This window comes from Carcharodon carcharias, chromosome 9 (genome assembly GCF_017639515.1).
Source record: "Carcharodon carcharias isolate sCarCar2 chromosome 9, sCarCar2.pri, whole genome shotgun sequence".
Taxonomy (NCBI): Eukaryota; Metazoa; Chordata; class Chondrichthyes; order Lamniformes; family Lamnidae; genus Carcharodon; species Carcharodon carcharias.
Window position 1 is genome coordinate 109,992,202 of NC_054475.1, and position 15,798 is coordinate 110,007,999.

The 15,798-nt window shown below is 40.3% G+C and overlaps 1 protein-coding gene across 1 annotated transcript in view; it reads left to right on the forward strand.

The window, feature by feature from the left end:
* Positions 1-15,798, forward strand: part of LOC121281953 (protocadherin-9-like) — a 329,975-nt gene that overhangs the window by 190,150 nt on the left and 124,027 nt on the right. The gene's annotated exons all lie outside the window — the stretch shown is intronic.

Genomic DNA, 15,798 nt, shown 5'->3' on the forward strand with positions numbered 1-15,798 from the left:
TAAACAAGAACAGAATAACTATATTACAATACTCCTTCACCCATAAATATACCTTTATGATATATACAGATCTGTAAGGATAATACAAGTTACAAAAGCTATCTTATACTTTAATGTTCACAATAAATACACAATCTATGTAAACCAATGGGCACCCTGTGGTCAGACATACCACACTCTGAAACAAGTCTGTTTGAGCCCTCTGGCCCCTTGCAAGCTGGTCTCACTTTAAATCTGCTTTCTGCAGCTTGTGCCTCTTTAACTATGAAGCTTAGAGCCTTTCTCTCTACCCCTCATTCTTAACTTCACTTAACAGGACCTGTTCCAGGTTCCTGTCCTACTTTTGACTCGAAGATCTGCTTGGGGCTTTCCCCTGTTCCACTCCCCTGGATTCTTGGGGTTTTTCTTTAGCTTGGGACTGGCTATCTGTCCCCTTTTCCAGTCTCTCCTAACAGCTACTTTCAACCAACTTTAGCTTTAGACTGGCTTTCTGTGCCTTCCAGGTGGCTTTTGTTTGGCAGCAATCTCCAAAAATGAACTCAAAACTGCATTTCTAGTTCTTTCTGTATGTCTCTGGGAGGGACCTGTATCTCTGGGCCCCTTTTGCTAGGCAACAACACTATTTTTCTTGTTTGCTTAACTGAGCTGCAGTTGTAAAAATCTCATTAAAAATGCAGACACCTTTTTAAAGTGAAACTAAAATTTGATGTTTTCTTAACACACACAGATATATAAATCAAACTTAAACTATAAAGCTAAAACCCATTTCTAACACCCACAAATACAAATATGACTTACTTAAACTATCTCTACTTTCTAACAGCAAACCGAAATGGAGTTGATGTTTCAGATTGATGATCTTTTATCAGAACAAAGTTCGATGTCTGGTAGTGCTGCAGTTATAAGTCCCTTGGTTTCTTTCCCATACCAAAGGATTCTATGCTCATGGCTATTTTCTTGCATGCTTGTTTAGGAAGAAAAATACAAAGAAATTATATTTTACCTTATTAGTACTTACAAAATGCTTCACACCTAATGGTCTGCTCTTGAAGTGCAGTGACTTTTGTTATGTAGGCATCCACAATTGAGCAAATTGGTCTGATACACTCTGGAGTTTAGAAGAATCAGAGGCTATTTCATTGAAACGTACAAGATTCTGAAGGAGCTTTACAGGGTAAACATTAAGAAGTTGTTTTCCCTGCTTAGGGAATCCAGAACACAGGAGCATAGTCTCAGGTCTATCATTTAGTACTGAGATGAGGATGATTCCCTTTACTTAAAGGGTTGTGGATCTTTAGAATTCTCTAACCCAGTGGGTTGTAGATGTTGAATATGTTTAAGCTGAAGTAGATAGGTTTTTAATCTCTAAACAATAGATATGGGGAGAGAGCAGGAAAGTGGAGCTGAGGCAGAAGATCAGCTATGATCGTATTGAATGGCAGAACAGACTCGAAAGGAGGTATGGTCTACTCTTGCTCATATTTTTCATGTCCATAAGTTCGTAACAGCCAATCTACATACAGCAAGATCCCACCATCAGTAAAATATGTAAAATGACCAATTAATTTTTTTTTTGGTGACGTGGTTAAGATTATGATATTGGCCAGGACATTGGGAGAATGCTCTATTCTTATTGAAATAGGATATCCGAGGCTCTTTCATGTTCACCTTGATAGGCTTAACATTTTATTTGAAAAACAAAACCACTGAAAATGTGACACCCTCTCACTCGCACTAAAGAAATGCAGAAGAGAAATACAAGGAGTTCTTTCAGTGGCCCACTCAGTGAATGCACGTGCAGTAGAAGGATGGAGATCAAGGCGGTCCCAGATTCAATGTTGGGTTGCGTTGAGTTCGTTGATCTTAGCTGTGGTAGTGTTAAAGTACAGACGTTTCTTAACTGAAGAGGTATGAAATACTTCACAAAAAATACTGTTTAGACATCAGCCCCACTATGGTAATAAAGAGGTTAAAAAATGGTTAAGGTTTCCATTTCTCACCTTGTCAGGTGATAGTTGTTCGAATGTCTATACACCAGATGACAGGATCAGGATCAATTTTGATGCACGTCCTTCTCACTTAACCCATGCTCCAATGATCAAATGACCTGCCAACACTCACTGTCCATCTCTCAGATAAAGAATAAACACTTCAGTACACCAAACTGGGGGGGAGGTGGGGTGGCATAGCGGTAATGTCACTAAACTAGATTAGTAATCCAGAGGCCCAGGCTAATGCTCTGGGAACAGGGGCTCAAATCCAACCAAAGCAGCTGGTGGAATTTAAATTCATTGAATAAACCTGGAATTAAAAGTTAGTCTAATGGTGACCACCAAACAATTGTTGTAAAAACCTGCCAGGCTCACTAATACCAGGAAGGAAATCTGCTGTTCTTACCAGGCCTGGCCTACATGTGACTTCAGACCCATACCAATGTGGTTCACTCTTAACTGCCCTCTGAAATGGCCTAGCAAGCAACCACTCAGTTCAAGGGCAATTAGGGATAGACAACAGATGCTGGCCTAGTGAGCGATGCCCACATTCCATGAACAATTAAAAAAAACTCCTCCATGTTAACCAACACTTAGAGGAAGCACTGAGGGTGGCAAGGGCACAGAATATACTCTGGGTGGTGGGCTTCAACATCCATCATCAAGAGTTGCTCAGGAGCGGCGCTATGGACCGAGCTGACTGAGTCCTAAAGGGCATAACTGCTGGACTGGTTCTTCAGCAGATGATGAGGGAACCAGCAAGAGGAAAAAACTTACTTGACCTCATTGTCCTCACCAATCTACCTGTATTGGTAGGTGTGACCACTGCACAGTCCTTGTGGAAATGAAGTCCTGTATTCACACTGAGGATATTCTCCATTGTATTGTGTGGCATGACTACTATGCGAATTGGGATAGAGTTCAAACAGATCTAGTAACTCAAAACTGGGCATCCATGTGGCGCTGTGGGCCATCATCAGCAGCAGAATTGTATACAGCCAGTGTGTAACCTTAAGGTCCAGCATATCCTCCATGCTTCCATTGCCATCAAGTCAGGGCATCAACCCTGGTTCAATGAAGAGTTATGGAGGGCATGCCAGGAGCAGCACCGGGCATACCTAAAAATGAGGTGTCAACCTGATGAAACTACAACAAAGGACTACTTGCGTGCCAAACAGTGGAAGCAGCATGTGATAGACTGTGCTAAGTGATTCCACAACCAACAGATCAGATCTAAGCTCTGCAGTCCTGCCACATCCAGTTGTGAATGTGATGGAGAATTACATAACTAACTAGAGGAGAAAGCTCCACTCATATCTCCATCCCAGTGATGGAGGAGCCCAGCACATCACTCAAGAGACAAGTCTAAAGCATTTTAAGCCATCTTAAACAAGAAGAGTGGAGTGGATGATCTACCTCTGCCTGCTCCTGAGGTCCCCTGCATCAGAATCTTCAGTTAATTTGATTCACTCCATGTGATATCAAGAAATGGCTGAAGGCACTGAATACTGCAAAGGCTACGGGCCCTGATAACATTCCAGCAATAGTGCTGAAGACTTGTGCTCCAAAACTAACTGGGCCCCTTGCCAAGTTGTTCCAGTATAGCTACAACACTGGTTTCTACCGAGCAACAAGGTGTATTGCCCAGGTATGTCCTATCCACAAAAAGCAGGACAAATTCAAATCAGCCAATTACTGCTGCTTCAGCCTATCTCAATCATCAGCGAAGTGATGGAAATTGTCATTGACAGTGCTATCAAGCAGCACTTATTCAGCAATAGTCTGTTCACCAGCACTCAGTTTGGGTCCTGCCAGGGCCACTCAGCTCCTGACCTCATTACAGCTTTGGGGCAAACATGGACAAAAGAGCTGAACCCCAGAGGTGAAGTGAAAGTGGCTACCCTTGACATCAAGGCAGCATTTGAAAGAGTATGGAATCAAGATGCCCTAGCAAAACTGGAGTCAATGGGAATCAGGGATAAAACTCTGTGCTGGTTGGAGTCACACCTAGAACAAAGAAAGATGGTTGTGGTTATTGGAGGTCAGTCTTCTCAGCTCCAGAACATCACTACAGGAGTTCCTCAAAGTAGTGTCCTAGGCCCAATCATCTTCAGTTGCTTCATCAATGACCTTCCTTCCATTATAAGGTCAGAAGTGGGGATGTTTGCTTATGATTGCATAATGTTCCATTGCATCATCCACCATTCACAACTCCTCAGATATTGAGCAGTCAGTGTCCACATGCAGCAAGACCTGGACGATATTCAGGCTGGTCTGATAAGTGGCAAGTGACATTTGTGCCACACAAATGCCAGGCAATGGTCATCTCCAACAAGATAGAATCTAATCATTTCCCCTTGGCAATCAATGGCATTACTATAATTGAAATGTCCACTATCAAGAACATGGGGGTTACCACTGACCAGAAACTGAACTGGACCAGATGTATAAATACTGTGGCTACAAGAACAGGTCGGAGTCTGGGAATTCTGCAGAGAGTAATTCACTTCCTGTCTCCTCAAAGCCTGTCCACCATCTACAAGGCGCAAGTCAGGTGTGTGATGGAATAGTCTCCACTTGCCTGGATGAGTGCAGCTCCCACAACACTCAAGAAGCTTGACACCATCCAGGACAAAGCAGTCTGCTTGATTGGCACCCCATCCACAAATATTCACTCCTTCCACCACCAATGTACAGTGGCAGCAGTCTGTACCATCTACAAGATGCGCTGCAGCAACTCACCAAGTTTCCTTTGACAGCACCTTCCAAACTCACAAACTCTACCACATAGAAGGAACAATGGCAGCAGACACATGGGAACACCATCACATGGAAGTTCCCCTCCAAACCACACACCATCCTGACTTGGAAATAAATCGCAGTGCCTTCACTGTCACTGGGTCAAAATCCTGAAACTCCCTCCCTAACAGCACTGTGGGTGTACCTACACTACCTGGACTAGAGCAGCTCAAGAAGGTTGCTCACCACCATCACCTTCTCAAGGGCATTAGGGATGGGCAATAAATGCTGGCCTAGTTGGCGATGTCCATTACCCATGAATGAATTTTAAAAAGTCCCAGTAGGTGACTAGCACTCGGGCAGTTACAGACCTTGCCTTCTGAACAAAAGAGGTGAGAGGCTATATATTTAAAACAAAACAGAAAAAAAAAATAGGAAAAAATATGAAATAGAAGAATAAATATGAAATAAAGTGCATTGGTCACAAAATTCCTGTGGCTGGAGAGAACAAAAACTTGATTTCCAACAGGAAGTTGAAAATTTGGGAAGAAGGCCAGTTAACCAGAATTCAGTCTGATTTGCTTTGGCCTTTTCCAGTGTTGTGTTGCAAGTAGGCTCTTGGGCAGATCTTCTGAAAGCTCCTCCCCTAATGTCAAGGAGGTATTCGGTGGAGTTCCTGAAATACCCATAAAATCCCACACTCCAGACTTGTAAAAGTACACAAGAGAAACCACTGATGCAATTTTCTCTGAAGCTTTCTGAGGGCCCCAACCTTGTCTGGAAGGTAAATGTCTAATTTGGGGCAAAAGTACTGAAGAAAATTAATGTCCTTTCTTCTGCCTCACTGCACATCAGGTGGAATTGCTTCGGCCTAAGGATAGGGTGGGCAGGGATTTTAGCAAAAGATGAAACAATAAAAAGTTATTACTGCAAAATTACATTTTCAAGTTCTCATCCTTGTTTTCAGTTTGCTCCATGGTCTTGCCCCTTCCTATCTCTGTACACTTTTCCAGCCCTACAAACCTCCAAGATCTCTGTGCTCCTCCATTTCTGACCTCTTCCACATCCCCAATTTTCTTCAGTCCACCATTGGCAACTGTGCCTTAACCTGCCAGCCCCAAAGCTCTGAAATTCCCTTACTTAAACCTCTCCAACTCTCAGCCCCTCGCCTCTTTTGATGATCCTTCAAACTTGCCTATTTGATCAAACTTTTAGTTCTTTGTCCTAATATCTCCTTATGTGGGCACGGTGTCAGATTTTATTTGATAATTTTCCTGTTAGTTACCTTGGGAAATTTGACTGAGGTTAAAGTTCCTCGATAAATCCATGTTTCGTTTTTATAAATGCTCAGAGTGAAACTGGCAGACAAGTCGCCAAGAGTTGTGAGGAATGAATTACTTTTGAAAGTGGTCCAAATTCCTTTCTCTGAGGTGGATACTTCAGGTGAGGATAGAGAATACTAGCTCAAAAAAGCAGCATCTGTAACACATGTTCATATTGGTCAGGACCTGACTCCCTTGTTGACAGAAGGTATTGTAACCAAGGTGGCAATGGACTGTTTATGCTTCACTAGAAATTCCAACCAAATGCACTTGCAGTTACCTACATTTCATCAAAAGTTCAGATGAGGGAAATTTTGTTAGATCTTTGGGCAGGGTTACTTAGAAAGTACATTTTAAATGCTTTCCCTATGATTAAAGCACATTTAAGCTTCAGCTACGAGATGGATAGCTTAGATTCCTTCTTGCAATTTTCAGAATTTGGGTGTGATAGTTTTATTGGAAGTTTGTAAAGAATAATACCTTACTTGATTTATGACACCACATGCAAAATTTTCAGGTGCAGTCAATACCCCTTAAAAGTGACTACTCCTGCAAATTGAATCAAGGCCAGAATATTGCAGTCAACATGCAGCGGCGGGCCTAACACGCTGACACGCAAAATGATGTGCAATGTCGTCAGACAAGTGTCCCGAGGTCATCGCTCGTCATTTAAATATCTTGTCTGACGGGCATGCGTCAGAGGCGGCTGCACACCTGCCGAACTGTCAACGGTCTATTAAGACTATTAAAAAACCAATTAAACTTGTTAGCAGTGCGCCAGCCCCTGCCCGCTCCCGCCCAGCCCACCCTACATAGGCAAGATGCAGCCCCAAGTTTCAGTCTACATTGATTAGCCCATTCAATGAGAACTGTGCATGCACCAGTCTCATGGTTATAAATGTTGTACTATTCAAAGTATAGACGCTTTTGTATATAGGCGTACGAGCACATCTGACGATAGCAGAAAGGACTTGGAATTTTTAAAGCGCCTTATTGTATATTCTAAAGTACTTCACAACCAAGAAGACTCAGTGTTGTTATGTGGACAAATATGCAAAACAAATTTTGCACAGCAAGACCCCAAGACCAGCAAATGAGCCCTGTAGCTGCAAAAGAAATCTGTTAATTTTAACACCACGCTAACAAATCTCCAAGATTTTTATATATGGCCTCACTAAAATGAAGTAAAATGGGACTGCCTGTGTTGGTTAGATTGGACAACACATTAAATGATGTGTAATAAAGGGGTACAGATCATAAAGGGATTCTATTTACAATCCATAATTGGAGCTACGTTAGTTATGCTGAGACAGGGGAGTAGTACAGATACTACAGTTGGCCTCAGTGCCCCTCACAGCTCGGGAAGGGAAAATATTCACTAACCAGTGTCTCCTGACAAGCATAGGGATCAAACTTGACCTCCCTTTACAGTCAAATAGTTTGTGAAGATTCACATTCTAGGCTCGCACAGGTCACTTGTACAAAGTACCAGATTCTGGCAAGGGCACAAGAAGCAGCAACAGGGTTGATTACTGTGCCTATATGTGCAGCCATGCATTTTGAGCGTACAGAAACCTTCAAACCAGAAGGAGTCTGAATTGAGACATAATTGAAACTTCAGAAATAGACCTGGTGGATTTTAAATAATAACAGAAAGTGCTGGAAAAGCTCAGCAGGTCTGGCAGCATCTGTGGAGACGGAAACAGTTCACGTTTTGAGTCCAATATGACTCTTCTTCAGAACTACTTGGAGCTAGAAATTCAGCTGAAATTTCACCACAAGCAGGCACCTATAATACAGAAAATAGCTGGATATTCTCCCACCTTAGATTTATTTGAAATCTCCTCATTTTTGCAATAGATGATGATTATTAAAATAAACAGAATGATACCTACAAAACTATAAGTTGTCTTGATTTGGCAGCTATTACAGGCCACTGATTCAAAGAGCCAGAGTGCAATCAGTTTCCAGCTACGCCCCTAGCTTTTGATTTGCTACCATGGGGAAAATCTAACTGTCTGTCCATCCTACTCTGTGGAAGTACACCATCTGTTTACCATTCTGTTGGAAGTTTTTCTGGCACTGGAAACTGTAGATTGGTCTTCAGCTCAATTATCTGCTGACTGATTCATAGGAGAGGGACAATGAAGAAGAGAGAAAACCATTACAATGTATATACTGAGCAAGGTGAGACAGGTCAGTGCTAGGGAATGAAATCTGTATCACCTCACATCTGTTGACAGCGACAAACACTTTCAAGAGCAGCATGGCATGGGTCAGATGTAACTATTCTCCGCACTACCTTTATAATGGACATGCCAAAGAAAATCTTCCATTTAAAAATGCGGCAATTCAGTGTTTGTAGCATGATGCAAGTCCTTCATATGAGCTTTCAGGATGAGATTATAGACTTAACCTCAAGATGTGTTTTAATGTAGGGCAATCTTGTTGTTCAGAAGTGTCTACACCATTGAGAATTATCCTCTTAGCTCTTTCTGAGCTAGGTTTGAACTTAAACCCTAAGGATGAATGGGCAATAGTCCAAATACATTGAATATGATCCCATAACCTCTCCCTAGCTGAACAACAGATAACATATATAAGTTATCTTGAACACTCTAATTTTCTTTCAATTCTCCCTTCATCAATCAAATTGTTCCATAATTGTCGAGTGGCTGTTTCTATTGGGAATTGTCACATGTAACATTAGAAAATCCCAGGATAAGAGGCACATAACAATTCAACAGATATTTATCAATTGATTCAGTGGTTACAGCATGAGTCCCCAGTCATCAATTTTAATATGAATTAGTCAAACCTGATGTCTGTGGGGAACACAGAACAAGTTATCGACCAACATTTTTTGCCAAAGAAACTGGCCTTTCAGTTTCCCTGCTTGTTCGAAGGATGTTTTGGGATCCATCCCACTTCGTTGGCAGACTGGCTACAATGGATAAAATCAATCCAATCATCTATCTAACATTGCAATCAAGAATGATCTAGTTGTGAACCTGTCTGAGTGTCTTAACTTCTTGATGACGATGGTGTCAAGCATTTTTTTGTGTGCATTTCCAACTGGAAACGGTAGATCCTGATATTTCAGCATGTGCTGTGAAACAGTATGTGAAGAATGCTTTACTTTCCTGTATTTGTTGACTTAATAGCTACATTATTCTGTTGCCAATAAGAAAAAAAATGTTTTCCGCAATATTTAGCCACGCTATTGGATAGTATTTGGAAATTAGAACAGGAGATCCTGGGCTGGTGTCAGTATTTGCAGAGGGAATGCGTACAAACAGACTAGTTCCTGTAGATTGCTACAGACAGATAACAGAAATAAGTCTTATTGCTGGCTATGAATTGCTTCTGGTAATAGAAGTAAGTCCTGTTGCTGACTGTGAATTGCCTCTGCCCTGCTCGCAAGAGGCCTTGCACATGCAGATGCTGGATGGCTGGTTAAATCTTAAAGTTGGGAATTAACAGCAACATGAACTCTTCTTCATGTAAAATATTGTCAGGTAGTTCACTCAACTGCTTAAGCGCTTCTCAAAATGAGTCCATACGCTGACTCAAAGTTGTCCTCCAGAGATCATGAAGCCCAAAGCACAAAAGATTGCTTCCTGGATGGAGTCTCGTCCCATTTGTCTTTACTGCAGTAAGACCAAAAGTTAGCCTGACTCGATTGTTTCACCATCATTTTGACATCTTTACTCAACTAAGCTGCACTGTCTAGACATGAAAGGAGTAATATAACAGCATGGTAAGTTTCCCAAAGATGAAAGGGTGCTTTCACCATTCTGTAGATGTTCCTTGCTTCCAATTTCAGTCATAATATCTGAATTTTGCAATCTCAACAGTAGGTCTGAATGTTTATCCTTAAGTAAAGACCTCAGTAAGCCCTGTTGAGCTAGGAAATCAGCAATAAAATAAAATGTGAGAACCTATTATGAGCATATTATTACTGTTTGATTAGAACTATTTGCAAATCAAAGTTTGACATTTTCCTCCCTTTTAGCTCTGCTAGATTACCTCAGTTCTAAAATAGGTATTGACAATTCAGTGTACCCTACGGTAAAAAGTGCTTTTTTTAAAATTAGATTGTATCATTAAATAACAAATAAGACAATTATTATCAATATTTGATGTCCGGACCTTGCCTAAGTAATTCATTTGTTCTTTAAAGCGTATCAGTCAACTCCACAAGCATTAGTCACAGTGAGTCAGAGGTTATAGAAACTCTTTAGAATTTTTTTTCTTCCCCAGGAAGAGGATTGTGAAGGAATGGGACTGGTGATGGTGGGGCTGAGATGTGCATGATGTGGGTTAGAAAATGTGAAATATTGAATTGTTTCTGATAGTTTTAGGAAACTCGGCCTAATCAGAAAAGCTTCACAGATCTTTGGTGCTACAGTAATTTATAGTGCCAGCAGATCCACTGTAGTGCTGCTGAGAGTGTAGGAAGATTTGGTGTTTCCTGAGGACTGAGAAATTATGCCATGTAATACACAGTGTATTAAAATGCTGCTAAAAATGTAGCTGCTTCACTTTGGTGTGTCACTTTAAGGCTATATGGTGTAACTGCTGAGCCTCCTTCAGGTTAGTTAGATGCTAATCATTCATAGCACAACCACAGTCAGATGAAGCCTAGACTGCCTTCCTTTTTATTGTCTTATAACAGTACAGCAAGGTAATGCACAATGTATTATTGGTAGAACTATCTATTTACAATGACTGAATGAATCAACAGTGTGGCAGTAATGGATCGGTATCCTAGGGTTTGTCAGCAGTTGAGAGGTGTTGAACATGGCAGGACAATGGAACAAGCGGGGAGGGGTGCGGAGGTGAGGTGTTCAAGAGTCAAGAGATAATATGGAAAGGTATCTGTAAGTCTCAGCTCTATGGGAGTATTTGAAAGATGATCATGGGATGTGTAGACAGTGGCACGGGTCCTGTGGAGCACTGAGAAGGGGCTGGAATCTAGTATTAATTGGATAAATGAATGTTAAGTATATACAGGGGTCAGGGGAGGGGTACTTGTGCAAATATAGTTGACGCTGGTGGTGGGTTATAAAGAAGCTATACATTTGGGTTTCACTTTTGTGAATCAGTCTAAGACTGAGAAAAGATTAATTTCTGCTTTCCTTCTTCACCAAATGGCAGTAAGAAGCTTAACATTTGTGAACATTAGAAAGATGATCTCATGGTCTAAGATCCAAGTATTGAGATAAATATGGAGATCAAGGGAGAATTGAAAGACGGGCTGAGGATTGGCAACATTGAGGGGGAGCCTAATCTATCCCCTAGCCTTTTCCCAGTTAGCAGTTCAGAGCCTAATCTAAAGCCAGTAACTGCAGTATCCAATGTACTTTTGCTGCTCAAAACTGATTTTGGGACAATTATGTTGGGGAGTTGGAGTTGGCAGTAGTGGAATCCTTTGCATCACAACAAACTTTTGTTCTCTTCCACTGCCTATCACACTCTATTTGGCTCTCATTCTTTTTTTGTTTTCTCCCATAAACAAACATTCTCTTTCTCTGTCTACTCCTGTCTGCCAATTTCTCTGTTTTTCTCTTCCCCATCACTCTTCTTGCTCTCATTCTTTCTCTCTTTCAGTTTATCACTATTTCCTTTCCTCACTCACTTTCACTTTCCTTCACCTACACCAGTTTTACTGTTAGTTGGAAAAATGATAACCTCCAAATCCTCTAATATGAGCTCCATATGTTTTTTTTTCCATTCTTGCCAAGTTTTTATTGAAATATGTACAATTATCCACAGTCTTTTGAGTTTTCTTTTAATTGAAAATGCTGACCATGTCTGAAAATGACATATGAAGCCAGCACGTAGAGAGATGGGGATTTACAGTGAGGAAAAACAACATTCTTTGTTTATAAGTGCAAATAACAGGACAGATTTTGTTTGTCCTTCTGTGAGGTAACATCTATGTACTTCAATTCAACAATGGGCAATTATTAAAATGTAATCATTACTGGAAGAAAAAAATGGAATAGTTTGCTTTCCAGCGTGTTGGAATCTTGGAATTATGAAAAGCTATAGATCAGAGGAAGGCCAATTTGGGGAAATAAAATAATTCTAAATACTTGGCTGTTTTCATGCAGTTGCCCTTTGCACAAACCTAAGTCCATTCATTATCATTTAAAAATTACTGTCTCTAAAATTGCATAACATACCATGTTCATAATTAGCTCATACAGCTAATGTAATCTAATAAAAATTATGTAATTATATAACCAATTAGGAATCCATAAGAACACATACAATAGTGTATGTTTGCTAAAGGCATAAAATCAAGAGGCAAAAATAAGGACTGTGACAGGCTCAGAAAGACATTGAGGTTACTGGAATGGGAAGACAGATATGGAACTTAATGCAGTTAAGTCTAAGGGCAGAATTTTTAGGTCAGCATGCAGGCGCACCCCTGGCCCGATTGGACATGAAATCATGCGAGATGATGTCGGGTAAGTGTCCCAACATCATCCCGCGCTCGCGTGATATTTCGGTTGGCGGGTGTGCACCAAAGTCGGAAGCACGCCTGCCAATAATTAAGAGGCCAATAATTAAGAGGCCAATTAGTGTAATTAAAGTTCCAATTGTCCCCGATTTTTCATGGCCTGCCAACCTTATGGTTGGTGGATGGGTGATTCGGCCAGGTGGACTTTTCATTTTTCATGAAACCTCATCCAAGGGCAAGATGAGGTTTCCGTTATTAAATTTTTAAAAATCTATGGATAGCATTTTTAGTATGTATATGTTCAGGTGCCTGATTATCATGCTTGAACATTTTTTTTCTGATTTTAAAAACTTTATTTAATTGTTCTCAAGTTTTCAGCTCCCTGTGGCAAGCTCTCTACCATCAGGGAGCTTTCATTCAGCACTTACACGTGCCCACACTTACATAATCACCCGCCCCCACCCCGGCAGTGCTGAGCTTTTCAGCGTGTGTTTCACTCTGGCTGACCGTTAATTGGCCAGGCAGCATGAAATCGTGATCAGGGGCTGATCGTGGTCCATTCCCCGGCCGATCCGTCAAGTCCGCCAATCGTGCCTGCCAACCGACCTAAAAATCTGTCTTAAGATAACGGGGTTAGGGGTTGGGGGGAGGGGTATAGTTTCAGTTTTGGGCACATTTGGCAATCAAGGTGCAAATTGTGTGTAAAATTGTGCTAGTTTTCTGAACTGAATATTTTTGTCCAGGTTTCCACTCAAAAGGATCTGCACATCTCCAAATGCAAAACTCCTCCATGAACCAGCATAATTGGGCAGGACTTTAGAATGGAATTTTTAAAAAAATGCATTATAAGTATTCCTTGATATATTTAAGGGCAATCTGCTGTAGTTTTATTAATACAGCCGAAAATGGATTTTTCACAAAAAATAAACATTTTTAATGGGAATGTCTAATCTACCATCTTTGGGTAAGCAAAATTTTACAAAATCAAAAATAACTTAAAATTATACAGCACTATTTATTAGGTTCATTGATGTACAGTAGCTAGTTTCTTACTTTTTTTTCCCCAAATAGTTTAAAGCTTTTAAAAGGTACCTGGTATTCCCTGGTGCCTGTATAAAAAAGATTAACTTTGGAGCTACTTGGAAGTTCACAAGCAGATGCAGTTAGTGATGTTCACCATGGTGATTTACTTGATCTGAGGGCATGGCCTGTTTAGTGGGTGGGGCCTTTTTTCAGTATGATTTTTTAAAATCACTGCAAAAGATTACAAAATTTGATTTGCATTGAACGGAACTTGTGTTTGAAATTCTGGGGTCTCTTGTGATGGTTTGGCTATTTTGGGGCAAACTGTGCTTGACACACAAGTGCAGCCTTGTGGAAACCCTATCCCAATATATTTTGGGAGAAAATAAACAAAGAAAGGAAGGGTGCGGATGAACAAATAGGTCTAGTTGTTTAAATACATAATTCCTTGATGGTATGAATACATGCAGATAAAGCCATAGGAAAGATCTATAGAACTTGAGGCTTCTTACTTAGGGTATATGAGAGCTAAGTAATGATGAATTTGCACAAATCATTATCTCACCCAAAGTTAGATTATTTTGTGCAGCTTTGGGCACTATTATAGAAAAAACATTAAAACCAGAGTGTATGGTATAGATTCACCAGGATGATGCCAGAGATGGGAATTATAAGGAGAGACATGAAATACCGGGGCTAGTTCCAAGAGTATAGAAGGCTGAGAGAAAATTTAAAAAGATGTTCTTAGAAACACAGTGGTTTTTGAAAGATTGAATATGGAAATGTTTCCTCTAGTACTGGAGTGACTGATAAAAGGGTCATCAATTTAATATTATCACGGTGTGTGGAGAAAAGTTACATTTCTTTACCCAGAGGATCATTAAACACTTTGCCACAGGGAGAAACCACAGCATCTTTTAAGGGGTAATTTAATAAATATTTGAACCGTGCCACAGGGGTGAGAGACAAGGGCAGTGACATTAGTTTTGGATTGCCTTAACAAAGAGCCGGTATGTATACAGTGGATTGAATGGCTTCCTTTACCTGCTGTACACTGAATGTTTCTATTTATGAACGATAAAAAATAGTCTTGCATCCATTAAGTCTAATCCAGGCTCCAAGCATTAGATTAGATTCTCATTAATTTGCACACATTTAGGTTGGGATTTTCGGATCCACTGAAAGTCAATGGGCTGTTGGCTGCGCCGTTGAATATCCTGTGGAGGGTCCTGCCATGACAAGGCTGGAAAATCCTGGCCTTATGAAGCTATTCTTGTTCAGACATGAGAAGAGAATTAAACTAATTTGTTTAACATTACAGCTACTTTTTGATTTACAGTAGAACCTGTTCAATTGCAACAGCTCAGAATGATGGCCCAAAATTAAATCAGAATTTCTAAACAACAAAAGCAACAAAAACCTGGGATGGTTTAGCGTACAACAATCCTTATTGGTGTAAATGTTGTTAAATATCATTGAATAACGGTGAATACAGTATAAAATAACATCTTGCAAAGGCAAATATTCTTCCTAGGGCGTCATTGCCATTTGATATCTTTGGCTTTCAACAAGCAGCCATCAAGGGAGATTTTCTGAGCTCTTTTGTGATTAAACCAACTAAGCAGGGCTTCTGTGTCATTGTTCCTCTTCCTTTCTTGCTTCTATTTCCTATTCCGATTCTCGTTGCTTACCCAGACCTTCAAGATGCACACATTCCTTTTCAAAAATCTAGAAACCTGAGATTCAGTCTATTTTTCCTTTATGAAGAACCTTTGAGTCCTCAATTCCTTGTTTGCTTTTCTTGTTGAACTATTTGGAAATGTGACATCTATAAATGTAGTCGCAACAAAGCACATCTTTCACAATTGGAAACATAAGGAAGAAAATGGGACCTTTAGAAATGTTTGTGTTAAAATAGGAATTCCAATAAGCGATTTGGAAATAATCAGGAAAGACTGTGATATATTCAGGAGGAAAAGCATTTGTTTTACTCATGATAACAACTGTTTCTGAGTACAGACTTGTATTTTAATGGACCAGAAAAACTAAGTAGATAATTATTAGTGCAAAGGCAACAGTGGAGTGTCAGGAGTTAGTGCATCTAGCAGTAATTGAAATGCCACATAATTTGAATCAAACATCTTTAAATTAAAGGAAGTGAAATGTGGTGAATGGTACTAGTAGAAGTCTCGCACCTTGAACATGCCCATCACTCTAAGTTATCCAATTAAAGTGTCACACCTTGTTACAG